Here is a 7,800-nt window from a genome sequence, read left to right as displayed (position 1 = left end):
AGAGTGGGCTGTCCTCCCACATCCTTACTAATGAAGTGGTCGCTACTGGAAGGATAATGCTGTGATTCGCAGGAAGCATATGAGGGGCATATGTGTTTCTATGCAAACCATGTCATATAGGTCCTGTCCCCTCAGGCAGCATTCCCCATGAGGGGGTGCAGCCTAATGTCCTGCAGTGCTTGCCCCACCCCACTTCCAGTCAGCAGCATATCTCTTCTGGACTTCTCCGGAAACAGTGCTAGAGAATCACTGCAGTAGATGGAACACACTGAATTGTGGAGCACAACTCTGGATACTAGGAGGCAGAATACAGCAGAAGTTGTTCTGGCAAGGAGTAGTGGCCAGGGAAAGACTTACAAAGGATGCCTTGGCTGCTGATAGGTCACTGGAGCCATGTGCAGAGAATCAGGTCTAGAATTGGTAGAACAGTGGTCAGCTGATCTCAGGCAAGATGGTGGCACCTATGTCCAGGTGGCACCGACTCGACATAAATGAATATTTTAGTATTGGTATTACTTGGAACACGTCCTGATAGCCTAGGGGAGAGATGTACTGCCATATAGTGACAGCAAAGGGTACAATGACGAGATTTGACAGTCCGGCACGTGACAGAAGGAAGTGTCCTGGCCACTCAACCTTCCATCACTTCCCTCCGATATATTCCTTGTTACCATGACAAGGAATGTTAATTTACAGGGACATCTGTTGACTATTAATAAATATGCTCCTACAGCACCTATTTTGTGTATGTTTATTTTAATAACAAAAATATTTGTAAATATGTGTCTGTTCATGCTGGTACTAGTAGTTCCACAGGCATCACTATGTCCAAGCAGTCAGTGTTTCCCAAGGCTTTCTGTGACTTATAGTTCCATAAATATTCTTATTGTTTTGAACACCATTAGCCTCAGGAATCTCTTAGGGGGGACAGAGTAACCAATTCACAAGATTGGGATTTGTATTATGTTTGTTATGAATCTCAGGCTACTGCTTCCTGGTGTAACCAATGCAACTTAAGTTTCAAGACACATCTGCTGTGAGGTCCTTGCTGTCATTGTTGATTATAAATAAATACAGCAGCTTCTCTTGAACTCTTGATAATTTTGCACTTTATTTCACATATTTTGTAGGCAGATATTTTTTGAAATATCCAGATAAATAAATAAATATTTGGTACGTATCCCTAAATGAATGTGCATAGTAATGTCTCAGCTCATTGTGATTGGATGTTGGCTAATCAGAAGTATTTGATACAAAGCACATCTTGTTTACGAGAAAACTATTAGACAGATATTACAGTCTTAATTATTTATACTAGCCGTAAATGAATAGTAATTAAATTGTAACCATTTCCGTGAGCAGATTTTTTTTTAAGTCTTAAGTCCTAATTTAGTTTTATGTCTTTTTATAGTACAGTTTGTCCAACACACATGTCCTTTTAAACTTAATCGGTAAAATGATTAGACTGTAATGGTGACAACGTACACCAGAGACTGAGTGATAATAGTTGGTAATTATCTCCCAGTCCTGTCTTACAGAAAATCTAAAGAAGAAAGTCATAAAAAAAAGTCTACACTTTTTGTAGAAATAAAGCAATTATTGCAACAATTACTTATACTGTCTCTTATCTATACTGTACATTGCTAGTTATTAAAGTGGAACATTTGACATATTCATAAAGACTATTGGTGTGTAACAGTGCGTGTAATTGCGTTACATAGGGAGCAATATATGTACCTGATCTCTAACACATTTTCCCCTCACATACTGTATGTAGAAACACATTCTTCTCCCACTTACATAGTAACACATTACTCTCCCACTTACATAGTAACACATTCCATTCCCTTTTACATAGTAACGCATTACTCTCCCACTTACATAGTAATACATTCCTCTCCCACTTACATAATAACACACTCCTCTCCCACTAACATAGTAACACATCACTCTGCCACTAATACCTCTTTCACACCGCATGATAACCCGGTAAATTAACGTTTTTTAAGCCTTCCAAAACGGGTCTAGCTGCGGTCTGAAAGCTCCACATTGAATTTACCAGTTACAGAATACCAGTATTTTAAAACGGTTAAAAAGCAGGGTCCTACACGGTTCAGACCCGTTTCATTGTGCAATGTGAAAGGCTCAGAAACGGTATTTCCAAGCCACAGAAAGTGATAGGCTGTCTCCATGCGCGATGTCACCAGGCAGAAGCAGGAAATAAACCGGAGGAAACACATGAGAGTGAAGAAGCATTTTATTATACAGAATACAGTTTAAAATGGCAAATTGGAGTGATGAGGAGGTTAGGAAGCTGCTTAGGATCAGAGGGGATGAAGAAATATGTGGACAAATCACTGGGACAGTGAAGGATGCAGTCATCTTCAAAAACATGGTAAAGATGCTTGAAGCTGCTGGGTTCCATCATACGACTAGCCAAATTATTAATAATGTGTGGGCCAGAAAAGTCCATTTAAAATGACAACCACTGTTTTCTATGGGTGAAATGGGTTCAGTGCGAAAGGTACCAAAACGGTAATGAAATGGTAATATACCAGTTACAACATGCGATGTGAAGGGGGTTTAACTGCTCAGACCCGTTTTAAGAAACGTTTTAAAAGCAGGGTTTGCGATGTGAAAGCAGTATCACATAGTTACACATTACGCTCCCACTTACATAGTAACACATTACTCTCCAACTTACATAGTAACACATTCCTCTCCCACTTTCATAGTAACACATTACTCTCCCACTTACATAGTAACACATTCCCTCCTTACTTACATAGTAACACAATCCTCTCCCACTTACATAGTAACACATTACCTTCTCACTTACATAGTAACACATTTCTCTCCCATTTACATAGTAACACATTCCTCTCCTCACTTACATAGTAACACAATCCTCTCCCACTTACATAGTAACACATTCCCTTCTCACTTACATAGTAACACATTTCTCTCCCACTTACATAGTAACACATTACTCTCCCACTTACATAGTAACACATTCCTCTCCCACTTGCATACTGTAGTAACACATTACTCTCTTCACTTACATAGTAACACATTCCTCTCCCACTTACATAGTAACACATTCCCCCCATTTACATAGTAACACAGCCCCCCACTTACATAGTAACATATTCCCCCCACTTACATAGTAACATATTCCCCCCACTTACATAGGGGGTCATTCCGAGTTGTTCGCTCGGTAAAAATCTTCGCATCGCAGCGATTTTCCGCTTAATGCGCATGCGCAATGTCCGCACTGCGACTGCGCCAAGTAAATTTGCTATGCACTTAGGAATTTTACTCACGGCATTTTCATTGTTCTGGCGATCGTAATGTGATTGACAGGAAATGGGTGTTACTGGGCGGAAACAGGCCGTTTTATGGGCGTGTGGGGAAAAACGCTACCGTTTCCGGAAAAAACGCAGGAGTGGCCGGAGAAACGGGGGAGTGTCTGGGCGAACGCTGGGTGTGTTTGTGACGTCAAACCAGGAACGACAAGCAGTGAAATGATCGCAGATGCCGAGTAAGTCTGGAGCTACTCAGAAACTGCTACGAGGTGTGTAATCGCAATATTGCGAATACATCGTTCGCAATTTTAAGATGCTAAGATTCACTCCCAGTAGGCGGCGGCTTAGCATGAGCAAATCTGCTAAAATCCACTTGCGAGCGAACAACTCGGAATGACCCCCATAGTAACCTCCCACCCACTTATATACAATAGTAACACATCCCCCCTCACTAACATAAAACATCCCCCGACTTGTGTATAACACATCTTCACCCACTGACATAGTAACACATTCTCACCAAATTACATAGTTCCCCACTTACAGTACATAGTAACACCCCCACCCACTAACATAGTAACACATCCCACCCTCACTTCCATAGTAGCACCCCTCCCTCTTATGTAGTCATCCTCCCAATTACATAACATATCCCCCAATTACATTCCTCGAACAATTACATAGTAACAAAATCCTCCTTCACCCCACTTACATAGTTACACATTCCTATCCCACTTACATAGTCACACATCCTCATCCTTGCTTAGATAGTAACATATTCCTCACTCACTCACTTACATAGTAACATATCCCACCCACTTACAAAAGTAACCTTCCTTCCCTACTTACAGTACATACTGTATCAACACATTCCTCTACCACTTACATAGTAACACCCCCCATTTACATAGTAACACATTCCTTTACCACTTACATAATAACACATCTCCCCAACTTACATAGTAATACCCCCCACTTACATAGTAATATTCCTTCCCCACTTACAGTACATACTCTAGTAACATATTTCTCTGCCACTTACATAGTAACACATCCCTCACACTTACATAGTAATATTCCTTCCCCGCTTACATAGCAACACATTGCTTCCCCACTAACATACTGTAGTAACACATCCCCCCCACTTACATAGTAATATTCCTTCCCCATGTACATAGTAACACATCCTCCGCACTTACATAGTAATATTCCTTCCCCACTTACATAGCAACACATTGCTTCCCCACTGACATACTGTAGTAACATATCCCCCCCACTTACATAGTAATACTCCTTCCCCACTTACATAGTAACACATCCCCCCACTTACATAGCAATACATCCCCCACACTTACATAGTAACACCCCCCACTTACATAGTAATATTCCTTCCCACGTACATAGTAACAAATCCCCCCTTACATAGTAACACATCCCCCCCATTTACATAGTAACACCCCACACTTACATAGTAATATTCCTTCCCCACGTACATAGTAACACATCCCCCCTACTTACATAGTAACATATCCCGCCATTTACATAGTAACACCCCCACTTACATAGTAATAGTCCTTCCCCACGTACATACTGTAGTAACACCCCCCACTTACATAGTAACACATCCCCCCAACTTAAATAGTAACACATCCCCCCACTTACATAGTAACCCCCCCCCACTTACATAGTAATATTCCTTCCCCACTTACATAGTAACACATCCCCACTTACATAGTAACACCCCCCCACTTACATAGTAATATTCCTTCTTCACTTACATAGTAACACATCCCCCCACTTACATAGTCATATTCCATCACATCCCCCACTTACATACAGTAGTAAAACATCCACCCTGCTTATATAGTAACAACCCCCTACTTATATAGTAATATTCCTTCCCCACGTACATAGTAACATATCTACCTCACTTACATAGTAACACATCCTCACCACTTACATAGTTATATTCCTTCCCCAGTTACATACTGCAGTAACATCCCCACCCACTAACATTGTAACACATCCCACCCTCACTTATATAGTAGCACCCCTCACTCTTATGTATTCATCCTCCCAATTACATAACATATCCCCCAATTACATTCCCAGAACAATTACATAGTAACAAATTCCACCTTCACCTCACTTGCTTGCTAACACATCCCCCCATCCCCACTTACATAGTTACACATTCCTATCCCACTTACATAGTCACACATCCCCATCCTTGCTTAGATAGTAACATATTACTCACTCACTTACATAGTAATATTCCTTCCCCACGTACAGTACATACTGTAGTAACACATTCCTCTGCCACTGACATATTAACACATCCTCCCACTTACATAGTAATATTACTTCCCCACTTACATAGTAACACATTCCTTTCCCACTTACATAGTAACACATCCCCCCACTTACATAGTAACACCCCCACTTAAATAGTAATATTCCTTCCCAACGTACATAGTAACACATCCCCTCCACTTATATAGTAACACCCCCCCCCCCACACTTACATAGTAATATTCCTTCTCCACTTACAAAGTAACACATCCCCCCCACTTACATAGTAACATTCCTTCACCACTTACATAGTGACACATCCCCCCACTTACATAGTAACACATCCTGCCCCACTTACATATTAATATTCCTTCCCCACGTACATAGTAACACATCCCCCCACTTACATCAGAGATTTACAACCTTTTACAACTCGCGGCACACTGAACAAGATTTAAATATTGCCAAGGCACATTCCAATATAATGGTGATACATGGTGCAGTTGCGTGTCCTCGGATGTCATGTCGCAGCTTCTCCATCGGTAACACCTGAGCCACATCTGAGAAAGCCAGAAGAGCCCAACACTGCCCGGGCCCAAAATTAGAACTGGTTCTGAAACCACTAAACCAGGTGATCGTTCCAGGGCCTCAGTAGCGGAAAAACACTGACGGGCCTGGTTGTGCTTCTATGGCGGCACACCTGGAGACTGCTCAGGGCACACTAGTGTGCCACGGCAAAGTGGTTGAAAAACACTGACTTACATAGTAATATTCCTTCCCCACTTACAGATGCAGCCTCTGTTATCTTGGCTGTTTCTCCGCCTAAGCGGAGGTTTAGTCGCACCTAGGCGATAGCTTAGGTTGCTGAGTTTAATCATGGACAGGCGCGTTGAAGCACGACTGCATACTCAGCATTCAATACACATCTCCACCACTGGGTTTCTAATGCGCCACTAATCTAGTACTTTAGAGCGAATAGCGGTGGATTGATCTACAAGCTCTTGCAAATTGTCAGTGACGAATGTACATACTGCATACTGTACACAGACCAATGGTCAGATGGAGAGAGTAAAGAGAAAAAAAGTTTATAGAGACAAAAACAAACATTAACCTTTGCCGTGTTAGTGTATACAGACAATACTGTAGTTTATATAGATGCAAATCATGATATACTGTAGAACGTTTTACAAACTATGGTCCATTAACGATGAGGATACATTATGATGAAGTGTCCAATATGAGCCTCCAAGTCCCCTACAAAAAAAACAATGTGAAGGGATCACTGCTTACAGTACATTTACACACGAGCTTGTGCAGTTGTCATGAGCCATCGTGTCCAAGGGGTGAGGTGTGCCACATCCCATGCTAAGAGTCCCAGGTTCGATTCCCACAGTGCAAATACATGTTTCTTTTTTTCTGACACTTTATTTTTTTGTAATCTATAGTAATATACCTTCACATACAACAGAAGTGTGCACACAGATTTTACATAAATCAAGACACAGCTGCAGGAACGTCACATTCTGCTATTTAAAATTCACAGTGGCTATGGGGATAAGCGAGCTCCATGTACCGTATGGTACACATACAGTACAGTAGCAGGCCAGACTCAATCACAGAGCGGGTTCACAAAATGGATGCCGCTCATGGCTGAAGCAGAGCGTTTGGGCTCATTGTCTTGGAATATCCTGTGATGGGATGGATAATATTGACTCACGAATGGCACCATACATCCCTCTACCATTTTTTCTTGAAATAATTGCTTATCCATGATCCTTACAGAAATAAGAAAATGTTCATTAATAAGCAACTCGTATTGTGCATTTACATGTATTGTACAGTACAGCATGTATTTTAATAGAACACAGGCACAAAATAAAGTACATTACCTTTGAAAAATAATAGGGGACCAGCTCCTAATTGTGATATGGCACCCCATACATGGACCTTCAATGGATGCTTTGGGCGTGGCTTTAGTGAGATATGGTGACGTTTCCGGAATGACATTCGGGAGAACCTCTCAAGAGCAACAGATGATTCATCGGTGAAAATTACATTGTGAAATGTTTCACCACTCTCAATAAATCGCCGTGCCTGTTCAGCTCTCTTTTCTTTATTCACATCTCTTATCATTAGTGATGAGCGGGTTCGGTTTCCGAGAAACCGAACCCACCCGAGCTTTACCTTTTTTTACACGGGTCCG

This window comes from Pseudophryne corroboree, chromosome 1 (assembly GCF_028390025.1).
Source record: "Pseudophryne corroboree isolate aPseCor3 chromosome 1, aPseCor3.hap2, whole genome shotgun sequence".
NCBI classification, from domain to species: domain Eukaryota; kingdom Metazoa; phylum Chordata; class Amphibia; order Anura; family Myobatrachidae; genus Pseudophryne; species Pseudophryne corroboree.
This window is presented reverse-complemented; position numbering follows the sequence as displayed.